This window comes from Salvelinus fontinalis, unplaced genomic scaffold (genome assembly GCF_029448725.1).
Source record: "Salvelinus fontinalis isolate EN_2023a unplaced genomic scaffold, ASM2944872v1 scaffold_2021, whole genome shotgun sequence".
Taxonomy (NCBI): domain Eukaryota; kingdom Metazoa; phylum Chordata; class Actinopteri; order Salmoniformes; family Salmonidae; genus Salvelinus; species Salvelinus fontinalis.
Genome location: NW_026602230.1, coordinates 1 through 22,309, shown reverse-complemented (window position 1 = coordinate 22,309; position 22,309 = coordinate 1). Strand labels below are relative to the sequence as shown.

The 22,309-nt window shown below is 42.2% G+C and overlaps 18 non-coding genes across 18 annotated transcripts; all 18 read right to left on the bottom strand.

Moving 5' to 3' along the window:
- Positions 1-1,164: 1,164 nt before the first annotated feature.
- On the bottom strand, positions 1,165-1,238 carry trnan-guu (transfer RNA asparagine (anticodon GUU)). Its single transcript has one exon. It is a non-coding gene; the product is annotated as a tRNA-Asn (tRNA).
- A 1,105-nt stretch (positions 1,239-2,343) lies between these two features.
- On the bottom strand, positions 2,344-2,417 carry trnan-guu (transfer RNA asparagine (anticodon GUU)). The gene has a single exon. It is a non-coding gene; the product is annotated as a tRNA-Asn (tRNA).
- Positions 2,418-3,524: 1,107 nt separating this feature from the next.
- Positions 3,525-3,598, bottom strand: trnan-guu (transfer RNA asparagine (anticodon GUU)). The gene has a single exon. It is a non-coding gene; the product is annotated as a tRNA-Asn (tRNA).
- Positions 3,599-4,703: 1,105 nt separating this feature from the next.
- On the bottom strand, positions 4,704-4,777 carry trnan-guu (transfer RNA asparagine (anticodon GUU)). Its single transcript has one exon. It is a non-coding gene; the product is annotated as a tRNA-Asn (tRNA).
- Positions 4,778-5,882: 1,105 nt separating this feature from the next.
- Positions 5,883-5,956, bottom strand: trnan-guu (transfer RNA asparagine (anticodon GUU)). Its single transcript has one exon. It is a non-coding gene; the product is annotated as a tRNA-Asn (tRNA).
- Positions 5,957-7,061: 1,105 nt separating this feature from the next.
- trnan-guu (transfer RNA asparagine (anticodon GUU)) lies at positions 7,062-7,135 on the bottom strand. Its single transcript has one exon. It is a non-coding gene; the product is annotated as a tRNA-Asn (tRNA).
- Positions 7,136-8,240: 1,105 nt separating this feature from the next.
- Positions 8,241-8,314, bottom strand: trnan-guu (transfer RNA asparagine (anticodon GUU)). The gene has a single exon. It is a non-coding gene; the product is annotated as a tRNA-Asn (tRNA).
- A 1,107-nt stretch (positions 8,315-9,421) lies between these two features.
- On the bottom strand, positions 9,422-9,495 carry trnan-guu (transfer RNA asparagine (anticodon GUU)). Its single transcript has one exon. It is a non-coding gene; the product is annotated as a tRNA-Asn (tRNA).
- A 1,105-nt stretch (positions 9,496-10,600) lies between these two features.
- On the bottom strand, positions 10,601-10,674 carry trnan-guu (transfer RNA asparagine (anticodon GUU)). Its single transcript has one exon. It is a non-coding gene; the product is annotated as a tRNA-Asn (tRNA).
- Positions 10,675-11,779: 1,105 nt separating this feature from the next.
- trnan-guu (transfer RNA asparagine (anticodon GUU)) lies at positions 11,780-11,853 on the bottom strand. Its single transcript has one exon. It is a non-coding gene; the product is annotated as a tRNA-Asn (tRNA).
- A 1,105-nt stretch (positions 11,854-12,958) lies between these two features.
- trnan-guu (transfer RNA asparagine (anticodon GUU)) lies at positions 12,959-13,032 on the bottom strand. Its single transcript has one exon. It is a non-coding gene; the product is annotated as a tRNA-Asn (tRNA).
- A 1,105-nt stretch (positions 13,033-14,137) lies between these two features.
- Positions 14,138-14,211, bottom strand: trnan-guu (transfer RNA asparagine (anticodon GUU)). The gene has a single exon. It is a non-coding gene; the product is annotated as a tRNA-Asn (tRNA).
- A 1,105-nt stretch (positions 14,212-15,316) lies between these two features.
- trnan-guu (transfer RNA asparagine (anticodon GUU)) lies at positions 15,317-15,390 on the bottom strand. Its single transcript has one exon. It is a non-coding gene; the product is annotated as a tRNA-Asn (tRNA).
- Positions 15,391-16,496: 1,106 nt separating this feature from the next.
- Positions 16,497-16,570, bottom strand: trnan-guu (transfer RNA asparagine (anticodon GUU)). Its single transcript has one exon. It is a non-coding gene; the product is annotated as a tRNA-Asn (tRNA).
- A 1,105-nt stretch (positions 16,571-17,675) lies between these two features.
- On the bottom strand, positions 17,676-17,749 carry trnan-guu (transfer RNA asparagine (anticodon GUU)). Its single transcript has one exon. It is a non-coding gene; the product is annotated as a tRNA-Asn (tRNA).
- A 1,107-nt stretch (positions 17,750-18,856) lies between these two features.
- trnan-guu (transfer RNA asparagine (anticodon GUU)) lies at positions 18,857-18,930 on the bottom strand. The gene has a single exon. It is a non-coding gene; the product is annotated as a tRNA-Asn (tRNA).
- Positions 18,931-20,036: 1,106 nt separating this feature from the next.
- Positions 20,037-20,110, bottom strand: trnan-guu (transfer RNA asparagine (anticodon GUU)). Its single transcript has one exon. It is a non-coding gene; the product is annotated as a tRNA-Asn (tRNA).
- A 1,105-nt stretch (positions 20,111-21,215) lies between these two features.
- On the bottom strand, positions 21,216-21,289 carry trnan-guu (transfer RNA asparagine (anticodon GUU)). Its single transcript has one exon. It is a non-coding gene; the product is annotated as a tRNA-Asn (tRNA).
- Between the last annotated feature and the right edge of the window lie 1,020 nt (positions 21,290-22,309).

The following is a 22,309-nucleotide window of genomic DNA, read 5'->3' as shown; positions in this document are numbered from 1 at the left end:
GAACCACCAACCTTTAGATTAACAGTCTAACGCGCTAACCAATTGCGCCACAGAGAACTACAATTACATTGACCCTCAGCAGGTGTAAGTCGAATGGAAGATCACTACAAGTCAGGAAGGGTCTGTTCACATCGCTACATTCTGAAAAATGTCATCCCTGGATGGTGTCAAAGCACCACCCTTTAGATTGACAGTCCACGCGGTAACAGATTGCGCTACAGAAGCTTGTGGTGGAATTGACCCTCAGCCAGCCAAAGTCACAGGGAATCTCAATTCAAGTCCAGGATGACGCTTCATGGAGCACTACAAACTGAAAACTCTCATCCCTGGGTCGGCTCAAACCACCAACCTTTAGCTTAACAGTCTAACGCGCTAACCAATTGCACAACAGAGACTTGTGGTGTATTTGACCCTGACAGTTGACCTCTGGCCATCCGTGATCTCATCCAACTGTACATGGAGTTTACGACACAACAACACTTTGTTCCAATGGTTGTGTCAAGGTGCAACGAAAGTGCCACAACATTTTCAAGGAAGTAGCCCTGTAGTTTTCTAACGTTTGTTAGCTTTTTGAATGGCCTTAAAAGGGCAAAAATGCCGAGCAATCTTCGTCAGCGCAACATTTTATTAAAAGGCATCTGGCAGGAGTAAATTCAGCCACAATCACGAATATCATTTGATAAATATATATCTTAAACCACTGCATTTTCAAGAATGTAATATATAATCGTCAAATTCATTCATAATAATTAGGGGACTGACCCCGGAAGTATGATATAATGGCGAGTCACTTTCATGGCATACAGGCACACATATACACACAATCACACACACACACACACTGGACCAACATTGTCCTTCAAGCGAGATAAATATAAATGCTAAAGTTTTTCATGCCAGATTGACATATTTTACATTGGAATACTAGCCGGATTAATATTAATAAATGATATGTTCCTTGGAGACCACAGAATGATCAAGCTATTGAGTAACAGAAGATCACAGAACATTGACAGCCATTTTACCAGTAGGTATAGCAAATTGTCATCTTTCACGTTCAACAACACACCAATCACATAAGATAACAGGAGGCACAGCAGGTCAAAAACTAGCCTACTGTAAGTCCAGGACGGTGTTTCCACAACAGCAGAAATGTAAAGCTAGCGTCCCTGGGTGGGCTCGAACCACCAACCTTTAGATTAACAGTCTAACGCGCTAACCAATTGCGCCACAGAGACCTACAATTCCATTGACCCTCAGCAGGTGCAAGTCGCATGGAAGATCACTACAAGTCAGGAAGGGTCTGTTCACATCGCTACATTCTGAAAAATGTCATCCCTGGATGGTGTCAAAGCACCACCCTTTAGATTGACAGTCCACGCGGTAACAGATTGCGCTACAGAAGCTTGTGGTGGAATTGACCCTCAGCCAGCCAAAGTCACAGGGAATCTCAATTCAAGTCCAGGATGTCGCTTCATGGAGCACTACAAACTGAAAACTCTCATCCCTGGGTCGGCTCAAACCACCAACCTTTAGCTTAACAGTCTAACGCGCTAACCAATTGCACAACAGAGACTTGTGGTGTATTTGACCCTGACAGTTGACCTCTGGCCATCCGTGATCTCATCCAACTGTACATGGAGTTTACGACACAACAACACTTTGTTCCAATGGTTGTGTCAAGGTGCAACGAAAGTGCCACAACATTTTCAAGGAAGTAGCCCTGTAGTTTTCTAACGTTTGTTAGCTTTTTGAATGGCCTTAAAAGGGCAAAAATGCCGAGCAATCTTCGTCAGCGCAACATTTTATTAAAAGGCATCTGGCAGGAGTAAATTCAGCCACAATCACGAATATCATTTGATAAATATATATCTTAAACCACTGCATTTTCAAGAATGTAATATATAATCGTCAAATTCATTCATAATAATTAGGGGACTGACCCCGGAAGTATGATATAATGGCGAGTCACTTTCATGGCATACAGGCACACATATACACACAATCACACACACACACACTGGACCAACATTGTCCTTCAAGCGAGATAAATATAAATGCTAAAGTTTTTCATGCCAGATTGACATATTTTACATTGGAATACTAGCCGGATTAATATTAATAAATGATATGTTCCTTGGAGACCACAGAATGATCAAGCTATTGAGTAACAGAAGATCACAGAACATTGACAGCCATTTTACCAGTAGGTATAGCAAATTGTCATCTTTCACGTTCAACAACACACCAATCACATAAGATAACAGGAGGCACAGCAGGTCAAAAACTAGCCTACTGTAAGTCCAGGACGGTGTTTCCACAACAGCAGAAATGTAAAGCTAGCGTCCCTGGGTGGGCTCGAACCACCAACCTTTAGATTAACAGTCTAACGCGCTAACCAATTGCGCCACAGAGACCTACAATTACATTGACCCTCAGCAGGTGCAAGTCGCATGGAAGATCACTACAAGTCAGGAAGGGTCTGTTCACATCGCTACATTCTGAAAAATGTCATCCCTGGATGGTGTCAAAGCACCACCCTTTAGATTGACAGTCCACGCGGTAACAGATTGCGCTACAGAAGCTTGTGGTGGAATTGACCCTCAGCCAGCCAAAGTCACAGGGAATCTCAATTCAAGTCCAGGATGTCGCTTCATGGAGCACTACAAACTGAAAACTCTCATCCCTGGGTCGGCTCAAACCACCAACCTTTAGCTTAACAGTCTAACGCGCTAACCAATTGCACAACAGAGACTTGTGGTGTATTTGACCCTGACAGTTGACCTCTGGCCATCCGTGATCTCATCCAACTGTACATGGAGTTTACGACACAACAACACTTTGTTCCAATGGTTGTGTCAAGGTGCAACGAAAGTGCCACAACATTTTCAAGGAAGTAGCCCTGTAGTTTTCTAACGTTTGTTAGCTTTTTGAATGGCCTTAAAAGGGCAAAAATGCCGAGCAATCTTCGTCAGCGCAACATTTTATTAAAAGGCATCTGGCAGGAGTAAATTCAGCCACAATCACGAATATCATTTGATAAATATATATCTTAAACCACTGCATTTTCAAGAATGTAATATATAATCGTCAAATTCATTCATAATAATTAGGGGACTGACCCCGGAAGTATGATATAATGGCGAGTCACTTTCATGGCATACAGGCACACATATACACACAATCACACACACACACACACTGGACCAACATTGTCCTTCAAGCGAGATAAATATAAATGCTAAAGTTTTTCATGCCAGATTGACATATTTTACATTGGAATACTAGCCGGATTAATATTAATAAATGATATGTTCCTTGGAGACCACAGAATGATCAAGCTATTGAGTAACAGAAGATCACAGAACATTGACAGCCATTTTACCAGTAGGTATAGCAAATTGTCATCTTTCACGTTCAACAACACACCAATCACATAAGATAACAGGAGGCACAGCAGGTCAAAAACTAGCCTACTGTAAGTCCAGGACGGTGTTTCCACAACAGCAGAAATGTTAAGCTAGCGTCCCTGGGTGGGCTCGAACCACCAACCTTTAGATTAACAGTCTAACGCGCTAACCAATTGCGCCACAGAGACCTACAATTACATTGACCCTCAGCAGGTGCAAGTCGCATGGAAGATCACTACAAGTCAGGAAGGGTCTGTTCACATCGCTACATTCTGAAAAATGTCATCCCTGGATGGTGTCAAAGCACCACCCTTTAGATTGACAGTCCACGCGGTAACAGATTGCGCTACAGAAGCTTGTGGTGGAATTGACCCTCAGCCAGCCAAAGTCACAGGGAATCTCAATTCAAGTCCAGGATGTCGCTTCATGGAGCACTACAAACTGAAAACTCTCATCCCTGGGTCGGCTCAAACCACCAACCTTTAGCTTAACAGTCTAACGCGCTAACCAATTGCACAACAGAGACTTGTGGTGTATTTGACCCTGACAGTTGACCTCTGGCCATCCGTGATCTCATCCAACTGTACATGGAGTTTACGACACAACAACACTTTGTTCCAATGGTTGTGTCAAGGTGCAACGAAAGTGCCACAACATTTTCAAGGAAGTAGCCCTGTAGTTTTCTAACGTTTGTTAGCTTTTTGAATGGCCTTAAAAGGGCAAAAATGCCGAGCAATCTTCGTCAGCGCAACATTTTATTAAAAGGCATCTGGCAGGAGTAAATTCAGCCACAATCACGAATATCATTTGATAAATATATATCTTAAACCACTGCATTTTCAAGAATGTAATATATAATCGTCAAATTCATTCATAATAATTAGGGGACTGACCCCGGAAGTATGATATAATGGCGAGTCACTTTCATGGCATACAGGCACACATATACACACAATCACACACACACACACTGGACCAACATTGTCCTTCAAGCGAGATAAATATAAATGCTAAAGTTTTTCATGCCAGATTGACATATTTTACATTGGAATACTAGCCGGATTAATATTAATAAATGATATGTTCCTTGGAGACCACAGAATGATCAAGCTATTGAGTAACAGAAGATTACAGAACATTGACAGCCATTTTACCAGTAGGTATAGCAAATTGTCATCTTTCACGTTCAACAACACACCAATCACATAAGATAACAGGAGGCACAGCAGGTCAAAAACTAGCCTACTGTAAGTCCAGGACGGTGTTTCCACAACAGCAGAAATGTAAAGCTAGCGTCCCTGGGTGGGCTCGAACCACCAACCTTTAGATTAACAGTCTAACGCGCTAACCAATTGCGCCACAGAGACCTACAATTACATTGACCCTCAGCAGGTGCAAGTCGCATGGAAGATCACTACAAGTCAGGAAGGGTCTGTTCACATCGCTACATTCTGAAAAATGTCATCCCTGGATGGTGTCAAAGCACCACCCTTTAGATTGACAGTCCACGCGGTAACAGATTGCGCTACAGAAGCTTGTGGTGGAATTGACCCTCAGCCAGCCAAAGTCACAGGGAATCTCAATTCAAGTCCAGGATGTCGCTTCATGGAGCACTACAAACTGAAAACTCTCATCCCTGGGTCGGCTCAAACCACCAACCTTTAGCTTAACAGTCTAACGCGCTAACCAATTGCACAACAGAGACTTGTGGTGTATTTGACCCTGACAGTTGACCTCTGGCCATCCGTGATCTCATCCAACTGTACATGGAGTTTACGACACAACAACACTTTGTTCCAATGGTTGTGTCAAGGTGCAACGAAAGTGCCACAACATTTTCAAGGAAGTAGCCCTGTAGTTTTCTAACGTTTGTTAGCTTTTTGAATGGCCTTAAAAGGGCAAAAATGCCGAGCAATCTTCGTCAGCGCAACATTTTATTAAAAGGCATCTGGCAGGAGTAAATTCAGCCACAATCACGAATATCATTTGATAAATATATATCTTAAACCACTGCATTTTCAAGAATGTAATATATAATCGTCAAATTCATTCATAATAATTAGGGGACTGACCCCGGAAGTATGATATAATGGCGAGTCACTTTCATGGCATACAGGCACACATATACACACAATCACACACACACACACTGGACCAACATTGTCCTTCAAGCGAGATAAATATAAATGCTAAAGTTTTTCATGCCAGATTGACATATTTTACATTGGAATACTAGCCGGATTAATATTAATAAATGATATGTTCCTTGGAGACCACAGAATGATCAAGCTATTGAGTAACAGAAGATTACAGAACATTGACAGCCATTTTACCAGTAGGTATAGCAAATTGTCATCTTTCACGTTCAACAACACACCAATCACATAAGATAACAGGAGGCACAGCAGGTCAAAAACTAGCCTACTGTAAGTCCAGGACGGTGTTTCCACAACAGCAGAAATGTAAAGCTAGCGTCCCTGGGTGGGCTCGAACCACCAACCTTTAGATTAACAGTCTAACGCGCTAACCAATTGCGCCACAGAGACCTACAATTACATTGACCCTCAGCAGGTGCAAGTCGCATGGAAGATCACTACAAGTCAGGAAGGGTCTGTTCACATCGCTACATTCTGAAAAATGTCATCCCTGGATGGTGTCAAAGCACCACCCTTTAGATTGACAGTCCACGCGGTAACAGATTGCGCTACAGAAGCTTGTGGTGGAATTGACCCTCAGCCAGCCAAAGTCACAGGGAATCTCAATTCAAGTCCAGGATGTCGCTTCATGGAGCACTACAAACTGAAAACTCTCATCCCTGGGTCGGCTCAAACCACCAACCTTTAGCTTAACAGTCTAACGCGCTAACCAATTGCACAACAGAGACTTGTGGTGTATTTGACCCTGACAGTTGACCTCTGGCCATCCGTGATCTCATCCAACTGTACATGGAGTTTACGACACAACAACACTTTGTTCCAATGGTTGTGTCAAGGTGCAACGAAAGTGCCACAACATTTTCAAGGAAGTAGCCCTGTAGTTTTCTAACGTTTGTTAGCTTTTTGAATGGCCTTAAAAGGGCAAAAATGCCGAGCAATCTTCGTCAGCGCAACATTTTATTAAAAGGCATCTGGCAGGAGTAAATTCAGCCACAATCACGAATATCATTTGATAAATATATATCTTAAACCACTGCATTTTCAAGAATGTAATATATAATCGTCAAATTCATTCATAATAATTAGGGGACTGACCCCGGAAGTATGATATAATGGCGAGTCACTTTCATGGCATACAGGCACACATATACACACAATCACACACACACACACTGGACCAACATTGTCCTTCAAGCGAGATAAATATAAATGCTAAAGTTTTTCATGCCAGATTGACATATTTTACATTGGAATACTAGCCGGATTAATATTAATAAATGATATGTTCCTTGGAGACCACAGAATGATCAAGCTATTGAGTAACAGAAGATTACAGAACATTGACAGCCATTTTACCAGTAGGTATAGCAAATTGTCATCTTTCACGTTCAACAACACACCAATCACATAAGATAACAGGAGGCACAGCAGGTCAAAAACAAGCCTACTGTAAGTCCAGGACGGTGTTTCCACAACAGCAGAAATTTAAAGCTAGCGTCCCTGGGTGGGCTCGAACCACCAACCTTTAGATTAACAGTCTAACGCGCTAACCAATTGCGCCACAGAGACCTACAATTACATTGACCCTCAGCAGGTGCAAGTCGCATGGAAGATCACTACAAGTCAGGAAGGGTCTGTTCACATCGCTACATTCTGAAAAATGTCATCCCTGGATGGTGTCAAAGCACCACCCTTTAGATTGACAGTCCACGCGGTAACAGATTGCGCTACAGAAGCTTGTGGTGGAATTGACCCTCAGCCAGCCAAAGTCACAGGGAATCTCAATTCAAGTCCAGGATGTCGCTTCATGGAGCACTACAAACTGAAAACTCTCATCCCTGGGTCGGCTCAAACCACCAACCTTTAGCTTAACAGTCTAACGCGCTAACCAATTGCACAACAGAGACTTGTGGTGTATTTGACCCTGACAGTTGACCTCTGGCCATCCGTGATCTCATCCAACTGTACATGGAGTTTACGACACAACAACACTTTGTTCCAATGGTTGTGTCAAGGTGCAACGAAAGTGCCACAACATTTTCAAGGAAGTAGCCCTGTAGTTTTCTAACGTTTGTTAGCTTTTTGAATGGCCTTAAAAGGGCAAAAATGCCGAGCAATCTTCGTCAGCGCAACATTTTATTAAAAGGCATCTGGCAGGAGTAAATTCAGCCACAATCACGAATATCATTTGATAAATATATATCTTAAACCACTGCATTTTCAAGAATGTAATATATAATCGTCAAATTCATTCATAATAATTAGGGGACTGACCCCGGAAGTATGATATAATGGCGAGTCACTTTCATGGCATACAGGCACACATATACACACAATCACACACACACACACTGGACCAACATTGTCCTTCAAGCGAGATAAATATAAATGCTAAAGTTTTTCATGCCAGATTGACATATTTTACATTGGAATACTAGCCGGATTAATATTAATAAATGATATGTTCCTTGGAGACCACAGAATGATCAAGCTATTGAGTAACAGAAGATTACAGAACATTGACAGCCATTTTACCAGTAGGTATAGCAAATTGTCATCTTTCACGTTCAACAACACACCAATCACATAAGATAACAGGAGGCACAGCAGGTCAAAAACTAGCCTACTGTAAGTCCAGGACGGTGTTTCCACAACAGCAGAAATGTAAAGCTAGCGTCCCTGGGTGGGCTCGAACCACCAACCTTTAGATTAACAGTCTAACGCGCTAACCAATTGCGCCACAGAGACCTACAATTACATTGACCCTCAGCAGGTGCAAGTCGCATGGAAGATCACTACAAGTCAGGAAGGGTCTGTTCACATCGCTACATTCTGAAAAATGTCATCCCTGGATGGTGTCAAAGCACCACCCTTTAGATTGACAGTCCACGCGGTAACAGATTGCGCTACAGAAGCTTGTGGTGGAATTGACCCTCAGCCAGCCAAAGTCACAGGGAATCTCAATTCAAGTCCAGGATGTCGCTTCATGGAGCACTACAAACTGAAAACTCTCATCCCTGGGTCGGCTCAAACCACCAACCTTTAGCTTAACAGTCTAACGCGCTAACCAATTGCACAACAGAGACTTGTGGTGTATTTGACCCTGACAGTTGACCTCTGGCCATCCGTGATCTCATCCAACTGTACATGGAGTTTACGACACAACAACACTTTGTTCCAATGGTTGTGTCAAGGTGCAACGAAAGTGCCACAACATTTTCAAGGAAGTAGCCCTGTAGTTTTCTAACGTTTGTTAGCTTTTTGAATGGCCTTAAAAGGGCAAAAATGCCGAGCAATCTTCGTCAGCGCAACATTTTATTAAAAGGCATCTGGCAGGAGTAAATTCAGCCACAATCACGAATATCATTTGATAAATATATATCTTAAACCACTGCATTTTCAAGAATGTAATATATAATCGTCAAATTCATTCATAATAATTAGGGGACTGACCCCGGAAGTATGATATAATGGCGAGTCACTTTCATGGCATACAGGCACACATATACACACAATCACACACACACACACACTGGACCAACATTGTCCTTCAAGCGAGATAAATATAAATGCTAAAGTTTTTCATGCCAGATTGACATATTTTACATTGGAATACTAGCCGGATTAATATTAATAAATGATATGTTCCTTGGAGACCACAGAATGATCAAGCTATTGAGTAACAGAAGATCACAGAACATTGACAGCCATTTTACCAGTAGGTATAGCAAATTGTCATCTTTCACGTTCAACAACACACCAATCACATAAGATAACAGGAGGCACAGCAGGTCAAAAACTAGCCTACTGTAAGTCCAGGACGGTGTTTCCACAACAGCAGAAATGTAAAGCTAGCGTCCCTGGGTGGGCTCGAACCACCAACCTTTAGATTAACAGTCTAACGCGCTAACCAATTGCGCCACAGAGACCTACAATTACATTGACCCTCAGCAGGTGCAAGTCGCATGGAAGATCACTACAAGTCAGGAAGGGTCTGTTCACATCGCTACATTCTGAAAAATGTCATCCCTGGATGGTGTCAAAGCACCACCCTTTAGATTGACAGTCCACGCGGTAACAGATTGCGCTACAGAAGCTTGTGGTGGAATTGACCCTCAGCCAGCCAAAGTCACAGGGAATCTCAATTCAAGTCCAGGATGTCGCTTCATGGAGCACTACAAACTGAAAACTCTCATCCCTGGGTCGGCTCAAACCACCAACCTTTAGCTTAACAGTCTAACGCGCTAACCAATTGCACAACAGAGACTTGTGGTGTATTTGACCCTGACAGTTGACCTCTGGCCATCCGTGATCTCATCCAACTGTACATGGAGTTTACGACACAACAACACTTTGTTCCAATGGTTGTGTCAAGGTGCAACGAAAGTGCCACAACATTTTCAAGGAAGTAGCCCTGTAGTTTTCTAACGTTTGTTAGCTTTTTGAATGGCCTTAAAAGGGCAAAAATGCCGAGCAATCTTCGTCAGCGCAACATTTTATTAAAAGGCATCTGGCAGGAGTAAATTCAGCCACAATCACGAATATCATTTGATAAATATATATCTTAAACCACTGCATTTTCAAGAATGTAATATATAATCGTCAAATTCATTCATAATAATTAGGGGACTGACCCCGGAAGTATGATATAATGGCGAGTCACTTTCATGGCATACAGGCACACATATACACACAATCACACACACACACACTGGACCAACATTGTCCTTCAAGCGAGATAAATATAAATGCTAAAGTTTTTCATGCCAGATTGACATATTTTACATTGGAATACTAGCCGGATTAATATTAATAAATGATATGTTCCTTGGAGACCACAGAATGATCAAGCTATTGAGTAACAGAAGATTACAGAACATTGACAGCCATTTTACCAGTAGGTATAGCAAATTGTCATCTTTCACGTTCAACAACACACCAATCACATAAGATAACAGGAGGCACAGCAGGTCAAAAACTAGCCTACTGTAAGTCCAGGACGGTGTTTCCACAACAGCAGAAATGTAAAGCTAGCGTCCCTGGGTGGGCTCGAACCACCAACCTTTAGATTAACAGTCTAACGCGCTAACCAATTGCGCCACAGAGACCTACAATTACATTGACCCTCAGCAGGTGCAAGTCGCATGGAAGATCACTACAAGTCAGGAAGGGTCTGTTCACATCGCTACATTCTGAAAAATGTCATCCCTGGATGGTGTCAAAGCACCACCCTTTAGATTGACAGTCCACGCGGTAACAGATTGCGCTACAGAAGCTTGTGGTGGAATTGACCCTCAGCCAGCCAAAGTCACAGGGAATCTCAATTCAAGTCCAGGATGTCGCTTCATGGAGCACTACAAACTGAAAACTCTCATCCCTGGGTCGGCTCAAACCACCAACCTTTAGCTTAACAGTCTAACGCGCTAACCAATTGCACAACAGAGACTTGTGGTGTATTTGACCCTGACAGTTGACCTCTGGCCATCCGTGATCTCATCCAACTGTACATGGAGTTTACGACACAACAACACTTTGTTCCAATGGTTGTGTCAAGGTGCAACGAAAGTGCCACAACATTTTCAAGGAAGTAGCCCTGTAGTTTTCTAACGTTTGTTAGCTTTTTGAATGGCCTTAAAAGGGCAAAAATGCCGAGCAATCTTCGTCAGCGCAACATTTTATTAAAAGGCATCTGGCAGGAGTAAATTCAGCCACAATCACGAATATCATTTGATAAATATATATCTTAAACCACTGCATTTTCAAGAATGTAATATATAATCGTCAAATTCATTCATAATAATTAGGGGACTGACCCCGGAAGTATGATATAATGGCGAGTCACTTTCATGGCATACAGGCACACATATACACACAATCACACACACACACACTGGACCAACATTGTCCTTCAAGCGAGATAAATATAAATGCTAAAGTTTTTCATGCCAGATTGACATATTTTACATTGGAATACTAGCCGGATTAATATTAATAAATGATATGTTCCTTGGAGACCACAGAATGATCAAGCTATTGAGTAACAGAAGATCACAGAACATTGACAGCCATTTTACCAGTAGGTATAGCAAATTGTCATCTTTCACGTTCAACAACACACCAATCACATAAGATAACAGGAGGCACAGCAGGTCAAAAACTAGCCTACTGTAAGTCCAGGACGGTGTTTCCACAACAGCAGAAATGTAAAGCTAGCGTCCCTGGGTGGGCTCGAACCACCAACCTTTAGATTAACAGTCTAACGCGCTAACCAATTGCGCCACAGAGACCTACAATTACATTGACCCTCAGCAGGTGCAAGTCGCATGGAAGATCACTACAAGTCAGGAAGGGTCTGTTCACATCGCTACATTCTGAAAAATGTCATCCCTGGATGGTGTCAAAGCACCACCCTTTAGATTGACAGTCCACGCGGTAACAGATTGCGCTACAGAAGCTTGTGGTGGAATTGACCCTCAGCCAGCCAAAGTCACAGGGAATCTCAATTCAAGTCCAGGATGTCGCTTCATGGAGCACTACAAACTGAAAACTCTCATCCCTGGGTCGGCTCAAACCACCAACCTTTAGCTTAACAGTCTAACGCGCTAACCAATTGCACAACAGAGACTTGTGGTGTATTTGACCCTGACAGTTGACCTCTGGCCATCCGTGATCTCATCCAACTGTACATGGAGTTTACGACACAACAACACTTTGTTCCAATGGTTGTGTCAAGGTGCAACGAAAGTGCCACAACATTTTCAAGGAAGTAGCCCTGTAGTTTTCTAACGTTTGTTAGCTTTTTGAATGGCCTTAAAAGGGCAAAAATGCCGAGCAATCTTCGTCAGCGCAACATTTTATTAAAAGGCATCTGGCAGGAGTAAATTCAGCCACAATCACGAATATCATTTGATAAATATATATCTTAAACCACTGCATTTTCAAGAATGTAATATATAATCGTCAAATTCATTCATAATAATTAGGGGACTGACCCCGGAAGTATGATATAATGGCGAGTCACTTTCATGGCATACAGGCACACATATACACACAATCACACACACACACACTGGACCAACATTGTCCTTCAAGCGAGATAAATATAAATGCTAAAGTTTTTCATGCCAGATTGACATATTTTACATTGGAATACTAGCCGGATTAATATTAATAAATGATATGTTCCTTGGAGACCACAGAATGATCAAGCTATTGAGTAACAGAAGATTACAGAACATTGACAGCCATTTTACCAGTAGGTATAGCAAATTGTCATCTTTCACGTTCAACAACACACCAATCACATAAGATAACAGGAGGCACAGCAGGTCAAAAACTAGCCTACTGTAAGTCCAGGACGGTGTTTCCACAACAGCAGAAATGTAAAGCTAGCGTCCCTGGGTGGGCTCGAACCACCAACCTTTAGATTAACAGTCTAACGCGCTAACCAATTGCGCCACAGAGACCTACAATTACATTGACCCTCAGCAGGTGCAAGTCGCATGGAAGATCACTACAAGTCAGGAAGGGTCTGTTCACATCGCTACATTCTGAAAAATGTCATCCCTGGATGGTGTCAAAGCACCACCCTTTAGATTGACAGTCCACGCGGTAACAGATTGCGCTACAGAAGCTTGTGGTGGAATTGACCCTCAGCCAGCCAAAGTCACAGGGAATCTCAATTCAAGTCCAGGATGTCGCTTCATGGAGCACTACAAACTGAAAACTCTCATCCCTGGGTCGGCTCAAACCACCAACCTTTAGCTTAACAGTCTAACGCGCTAACCAATTGCACAACAGAGACTTGTGGTGTATTTGACCCTGACAGTTGACCTCTGGCCATCCGTGATCTCATCCAACTGTACATGGAGTTTACGACACAACAACACTTTGTTCCAATGGTTGTGTCAAGGTGCAACGAAAGTGCCACAACATTTTCAAGGAAGTAGCCCTGTAGTTTTCTAACGTTTGTTAGCTTTTTGAATGGCCTTAAAAGGGCAAAAATGCCGAGCAATCTTCGTCAGCGCAACATTTTATTAAAAGGCATCTGGCAGGAGTAAATTCAGCCACAATCACGAATATCATTTGATAAATATATATCTTAAACCACTGCATTTTCAAGAATGTAATATATAATCGTCAAATTCATTCATAATAATTAGGGGACTGACCCCGGAAGTATGATATAATGGCGAGTCACTTTCATGGCATACAGGCACACATATACACACAATCACACACACACACACTGGACCAACATTGTCCTTCAAGCGAGATAAATATAAATGCTAAAGTTTTTCATGCCAGATTGACATATTTTACATTGGAATACTAGCCGGATTAATATTAATAAATGATATGTTCCTTGGAGACCACAGAATGATCAAGCTATTGAGTAACAGAAGATTACAGAACATTGACAGCCATTTTACCAGTAGGTATAGCAAATTGTCATCTTTCACGTTCAACAACACACCAATCACATAAGATAACAGGAGGCACAGCAGGTCAAAAACTAGCCTACTGTAAGTCCAGGACGGTGTTTCCACAACAGCAGAAATGTAAAGCTAGCGTCCCTGGGTGGGCTCGAACCACCAACCTTTAGATTAACAGTCTAACGCGCTAACCAATTGCGCCACAGAGACCTACAATTACATTGACCCTCAGCAGGTGCAAGTCGCATGGAAGATCACTACAAGTCAGGAAGGGTCTGTTCACATCGCTACATTCTGAAAAATGTCATCCCTGGATGGTGTCAAAGCACCACCCTTTAGATTGACAGTCCACGCGGTAACAGATTGCGCTACAGAAGCTTGTGGTGGAATTGACCCTCAGCCAGCCAAAGTCACAGGGAATCTCAATTCAAGTCCAGGATGTCGCTTCATGGAGCACTACAAACTGAAAACTCTCATCCCTGGGTCGGCTCAAACCACCAACCTTTAGCTTAACAGTCTAACGCGCTAACCAATTGCACAACAGAGACTTGTGGTGTATTTGACCCTGACAGTTGACCTCTGGCCATCCGTGATCTCATCCAACTGTACATGGAGTTTACGACACAACAACACTTTGTTCCAATGGTTGTGTCAAGGTGCAACGAAAGTGCCACAACATTTTCAAGGAAGTAGCCCTGTAGTTTTCTAACGTTTGTTAGCTTTTTGAATGGCCTTAAAAGGGCAAAAATGCCGAGCAATCTTCGTCAGCGCAACATTTTATTAAAAGGCATCTGGCAGGAGTAAATTCAGCCACAATCACGAATATCATTTGATAAATATATATCTTAAACCACTGCATTTTCAAGAATGTAATATATAATCGTCAAATTCATTCATAATAATTAGGGGACTGACCCCGGAAGTATGATATAATGGCGAGTCACTTTCATGGCATACAGGCACACATATACACACAATCACACACACACACACTGGACCAACATTGTCCTTCAAGCGAGATAAATATAAATGCTAAAGTTTTTCATGCCAGATTGACATATTTTACATTGGAATACTAGCCGGATTAATATTAATAAATGATATGTTCCTTGGAGACCACAGAATGATCAAGCTATTGAGTAACAGAAGATTACAGAACATTGACAGCCATTTTACCAGTAGGTATAGCAAATTGTCATCTTTCACGTTCAACAACACACCAATCACATAAGATAACAGGAGGCACAGCAGGTCAAAAACTAGCCTACTGTAAGTCCAGGACGGTGTTTCCACAACAGCAGAAATGTAAAGCTAGCGTCCCTGGGTGGGCTCGAACCACCAACCTTTAGATTAACAGTCTAACGCGCTAACCAATTGCGCCACAGAGACCTACAATTACATTGACCCTCAGCAGGTGCAAGTCGCATGGAAGATCACTACAAGTCAGGAAGGGTCTGTTCACATCGCTACATTCTGAAAAATGTCATCCCTGGATGGTGTCAAAGCACCACCCTTTAGATTGACAGTCCACGCGGTAACAGATTGCGCTACAGAAGCTTGTGGTGGAATTGACCCTCAGCCAGCCAAAGTCACAGGGAATCTCAATTCAAGTCCAGGATGTCGCTTCATGGAGCACTACAAACTGAAAACTCTCATCCCTGGGTCGGCTCAAACCACCAACCTTTAGCTTAACAGTCTAACGCGCTAACCAATTGCACAACAGAGACTTGTGGTGTATTTGACCCTGACAGTTGACCTCTGGCCATCCGTGATCTCATCCAACTGTACATGGAGTTTACGACACAACAACACTTTGTTCCAATGGTTGTGTCAAGGTGCAACGAAAGTGCCACAACATTTTCAAGGAAGTAGCCCTGTAGTTTTCTAACGTTTGTTAGCTTTTTGAATGGCCTTAAAAGGGCAAAAATGCCGAGCAATCTTCGTCAGCGCAACATTTTATTAAAAGGCATCTGGCAGGAGTAAATTCAGCCACAATCACGAATATCATTTGATAAATATATATCTTAAACCACTGCATTTTCAAGAATGTAATATATAATCGTCAAATTCATTCATAATAATTAGGGGACTGACCCCGGAAGTATGATATAATGGCGAGTCACTTTCATGGCATACAGGCACACATATACACACAATCCACACACACACACACTGGACCAACATTGTCCTTCAAGCGAGATAAATATAAATGCTAAAGTTTTTCATGCCAGATTGACATATTTTACATTGGAATACTAGCCGGATTAATATTAATAAATGATATGTTCCTTGGAGACCACAGAATGATCAAGCTATTGAGTAACAGAAGATTACAGAACATTGACAGCCATTTTACCAGTAGGTATAGCAAATTGTCATCTTTCACGTTCAACAACACACCAATCACATAAGATAACAGGAGGCACAGCAGGTCAAAAACTAGCCTACTGTAAGTCCAGGACGGTGTTTCCACAACAGCAGAAATGTAAAGCTAGCGTCCCTGGGTGGGCTCGAACCACCAACCTTTAGATTAACAGTCTAACGCGCTAACCAATTGCGCCACAGAGACCTACAATTACATTGACCCTCAGCAGGTGCAAGTCGCATGGAAGATCACTACAAGTCAGGAAGGGTCTGTTCACATCGCTACATTCTGAAAAATGTCATCCCTGGATGGTGTCAAAGCACCACCCTTTAGATTGACAGTCCACGCGGTAACAGATTGCGCTACAGAAGCTTGTGGTGGAATTGACCCTCAGCCAGCCAAAGTCACAGGGAATCTCAATTCAAGTCCAGGATGTCGCTTCATGGAGCACTACAAACTGAAAACTCTCATCCCTGGGTCGGCTCAAACCACCAACCTTTAGCTTAACAGTCTAACGCGCTAACCAATTGCACAACAGAGACTTGTGGTGTATTTGACCCTGACAGTTGACCTCTGGCCATCCGTGATCTCATCCAACTGTACATGGAGTTTACGACACAACAACACTTTGTTCCAATGGTTGTGTCAAGGTGCAACGAAAGTGCCACAACATTTTCAAGGAAGTAGCCCTGTAGTTTTCTAACGTTTGTTAGCTTTTTGAATGGCCTTAAAAGGGCAAAAATGCCGAGCAATCTTCGTCAGCGCAACATTTTATTAAAAGGCATCTGGCAGGAGTAAATTCAGCCACAATCACGAATATCATTTGATAAATATATATCTTAAACCACTGCATTTTCAAGAATGTAATATATAATCGTCAAATTCATTCATAATAATTAGGGGACTGACCCCGGAAGTATGATATAATGGCGAGTCACTTTCATGGCATACAGGCACACATATACACACAATCACACACACACACACTGGACCAACATTGTCCTTCAAGCGAGATAAATATAAATGCTAAAGTTTTTCATGCCAGATTGACATATTTTACATTGGAATACTAGCCGGATTAATATTAATAAATGATATGTTCCTTGGAGACCACAGAATGATCAAGCTATTGAGTAACAGAAGATTACAGAACATTGACAGCCATTTTACCAGTAGGTATAGCAAATTGTCATCTTTCACGTTCAACAACACACCAATCACATAAGATAACAGGAGGCACAGCAGGTCAAAAACTAGCCTACTGTAAGTCCAGGACGGTGTTTCCACAACAGCAGAAATGTAAAGCTAGCGTCCCTGGGTGGGCTCGAACCACCAACCTTTAGATTAACAGTCTAACGCGCTAACCAATTGCGCCACAGAGACCTACAATTACATTGACCCTCAGCAGGTGCAAGTCGCATGGAAGATCACTACAAGTCAGGAAGGGTCTGTTCACATCGCTACATTCTGAAAAATGTCATCCCTGGATGGTGTCAAAGCACCACCCTTTAGATTGACAGTCCACGCGGTAACAGATTGCGCTACAGAAGCTTGTGGTGGAATTGACCCTCAGCCAGCCAAAGTCACAGGGAATCTCAATTCAAGTCCAGGATGTCGCTTCATGGAGCACTACAAACTGAAAACTCTCATCCCTGGGTCGGCTCAAACCACCAACCTTTAGCTTAACAGTCTAACGCGCTAACCAATTGCACAACAGAGACTTGTGGTGTATTTGACCCTGACAGTTGACCTCTGGCCATCCGTGATCTCATCCAACTGTACATGGAGTTTACGACACAACAACACTTTGTTCCAATGGTTGTGTCAAGGTGCAACGAAAGTGCCACAACATTTTCAAGGAAGTAGCCCTGTAGTTTTCTAACGTTTGTTAGCTTTTTGAATGGCCTTAAAAGGGCAAAAATGCCGAGCAATCTTCGTCAGCGCAACATTTTATTAAAAGGCATCTGGCAGGAGTAAATTCAGCCACAATCACGAATATCATTTGATAAATATATATCTTAAACCACTGCATTTTCAAGAATGTAATATATAATCGTCAAATTCATTCATAATAATTAGGGGACTGACCCCGGAAGTATGATATAATGGCGAGTCACTTTCATGGCATACAGGCACACATATACACACAATCACACACACACACACACTGGACCAACATTGTCCTTCAAGCGAGATAAATATAAATGCTAAAGTTTTTCATGCCAGATTGACATATTTTACATTGGAATACTAGCCGGATTAATATTAATAAATGATATGTTCCTTGGAGACCACAGAATGATCAAGCTATTGAGTAACAGAAGATTACAGAACATTGACAGCCATTTTACCAGTAGGTATAGCAAATTGTCATCTTTCACGTTCAACAACACACCAATCACATAAGATAACAGGAGGCACAGCAGGTCAAAAACTAGCCTACTGTAAGTCCAGGACGGTGTTTCCACAACAGCAGAAATGTAAAGCTAGCGTCCCTGGGTGGGCTCGAACCACCAACCTTTAGATTAACAGTCTAACGCGCTAACCAATTGCGCCACAGAGACCTACAATTACATTGACCCTCAGCAGGTGCAAGTCGCATGGAAGATCACTACAAGTCAGGAAGGGTCTGTTCACATCGCTACATTCTGAAAAATGTCATCCCTGGATGGTGTCAAAGCACCACCCTTTAGATTGACAGTCCACGCGGTAACAGATTGCGCTACAGAAGCTTGTGGTGGAATTGACCCTCAGCCAGCCAAAGTCACAGGGAATCTCAATTCAAGTCCAGGATGTCGCTTCATGGAGCACTACAAACTGAAAACTCTCATCCCTGGGTCGGCTCAAACCACCAACCTTTAGCTTAACAGTCTAACGCGCTAACCAATTGCACAACAGAGACTTGTGGTGTATTTGACCCTGACAGTTGACCTCTGGCCATCCGTGATCTCATCCAACTGTACATGGAGTTTACGACACAACAACACTTTGTTCCAATGGTTGTGTCAAGGTGCAACGAAAGTGCCACAACATTTTCAAGGAAGTAGCCCTGTAGTTTTCTAACGTTTGTTAGCTTTTTGAATGGCCTTAAAAGGGCAAAAATGCCGAGCAATCTTCGTCAGCGCAACATTTTATTAAAAGGCATCTGGCAGGAGTAAATTCAGCCACAATCACGAATATCATTTGATAAATATATATCTTAAACCACTGCATTTTCAAGAATGTAATATATAATCGTCAAATTCATTCATAATAATTAGGGGACTGACCCCGGAAGTATGATATAATGGCGAGTCACTTTCATGGCATACAGGCACACATATACACACAATCACACACACACACACACTGGACCAACATTGTCCTTCAAGCGAGATAAATATAAATGCTAAAGTTTTTCATGCCAGATTGACATATTTTACATTGGAATACTAGCCGGATTAATATTAATAAATGATATGTTCCTTGGAGACCACAGAATGATCAAGCTATTGAGTAACAGAAGATTACAGAACATTGACAGCCATTTTACCAGTAGGTATAGCAAATTGTCATCTTTCACGTTCAACAACACACCAATCACATAAGATAACAGGAGGCACAGCAGGTCAAAAACAAGCCTACTGTAAGTTCAGGACGGTGTTTCCACAACAGCAGAAATGTTAATTAGCGTCCCTGGGTGGGCTCGAACCACCAACCTTTAGATTAACAGTCTAACGCGCTAACCAATTGCGCCACAGAGACCTACAATTACATTGACCCTCAGCAGGTGCAAGTCGCATGGAAGATCACTACAAGTCAGGAAGGGTCTGTTCACATCGCTACATTCTGAAAAATGTCATCCCTGGATGGTGTCAAAGCACCACCCTTTAGATTGACAGTCCACGCGGTAACAGATTGCGCTACAGAAGCTTGTGGTGGAATTGACCCTCAGCCAGCCAAAGTCACAGGGAATCTCAATTCAAGTCCAGGATGTCGCTTCATGGAGCACTACAAACTGAAAACTCTCATCCCTGGGTCGGCTCAAACCACCAACCTTTAGCTTAACAGTCTAACGCGCTAACCAATTGCACAACAGAGACTTGTGGTGTATTTGACCCTGACAGTTGACCTCTGGCCATCCGTGATCTCATCCAACTGTACATGGAGTTTACGACACAACAACACTTTGTTCCAATGGTTGTGTCAAGGTGCAACGAAAGTGCCACAACATTTTCAAGGAAGTAGCCCTGTAGTTTTCTAACGTTTGTTAGCTTTTTGAATGGCCTTAAAAGGGCAAAAATGCCGAGCAATCTTCGTCAGCGCAACATTTTATTAAAAGGCATCTGGCAGGAGTAAATTCAGCCACAATCACGAATATCATTTGATAAATATATATCTTAAACCACTGCATTTTCAAGAATGTAATATATAATCGTCAAATTCATTCATAATAATTAGGGGACTGACCCCGGAAGTATGATATAATGGCGAGTCACTTTCATGGCATACAGGCACACATATACACACAATCACACACACACACACTGGACCAACATTGTCCTTCAAGCGAGATAAATATAAATGCTAAAGTTTTTCATGCCAGATTGACATATTTTACATTGGAATACTAGCCGGATTAATATTAATAAATGATATGTTCCTTGGAGACCACAGAATGATCAAGCTATTGAGTAACAGAAGATTACAGAACATTGACAGCCATTTTACCAGTAGGTATAGCAAATTGTCATCTTTCACGTTCAACAACACACCAATCACATAAGATAACAGGAGGCACAGCAGGTCAAAAACTAGCCTACTGTAAGTCCAGGACGGTGTTTCCACAACAGCAGAAATGTTAAGCTAGCGTCCCTGGGTGGGCTCGAACCACCAACCTTTAGATTAACAGTCTAACGCGCTAACCAATTGCGCCACAGAGACCTACAATTACATTGACCCTCAGCAGGTGCAAGTCGCATGGAAGATCACTACAAGTCAGGAAGGGTCTGTTCACATCGCTACATTCTGAAAAATGTCATCCCTGGATGGTGTCAAAGCACCACCCTTTAGATTGACAGTCCACGCGGTAACAGATTGCGCTACAGAAGCTTGTGGTGGAATTGACCCTCAGCCAGCCAAAGTCACAGGGAATCTCAATTCAAGTCCAGGATGTCGCTTCATGGAGCACTACAAACTGAAAACTCTCATCCCTGGGTCGGCTCAAACCACCAACCTTTAGCTTAACAGTCTAACGCGCTAACCAATTGCACAACAGAGACTTGTGGTGTATTTGACCCTGACAGTTGACCTCTGGCCATCCGTGATCTCATCCAACTGTACATGGAGTTTACGACACAACAACACTTTGTTCCAATGGTTGTGTCAAGGTGCAACGAAAGTGCCACAACATTTTCAAGGAAGTAGCCCTGTAGTTTTCTAACGTTTGTTAGCTTTTTGAATGGCCTTAAAAGGGCAAAAATGCCGAGCAATCTTCGTCAGCGCAACATTTTATTAAAAGGCATCTGGCAGGAGTAAATTCAGCCACAATCACGAATATCATTTGATAAATATATATCTTAAACCACTGCATTTTCAAGAATGTAATATATAATCGTCAAATTCATTCATAATAATTAGGGGACTGACCCCGGAAGTATGATATAATGGCGAGTCACTTTCATGGCATACAGGCACACATATACACACAATCACACACACACACACTGGACCAACATTGTCCTTCAAGCGAGATAAATATAAATGCTAAAGTTTTTCATGCCAGATTGACATATTTTACATTGGAATACTAGCCGGATTAATATTAATAAATGATATGTTCCTTGGAGACCACAGAATGATCAAGCTATTGAGTAACAGAAGATTACAGAACATTGACAGCCATTTTACCAGTAGGTATAGCAAATTTTCATCTTTCACGTTCAACAACACACCAATCACATA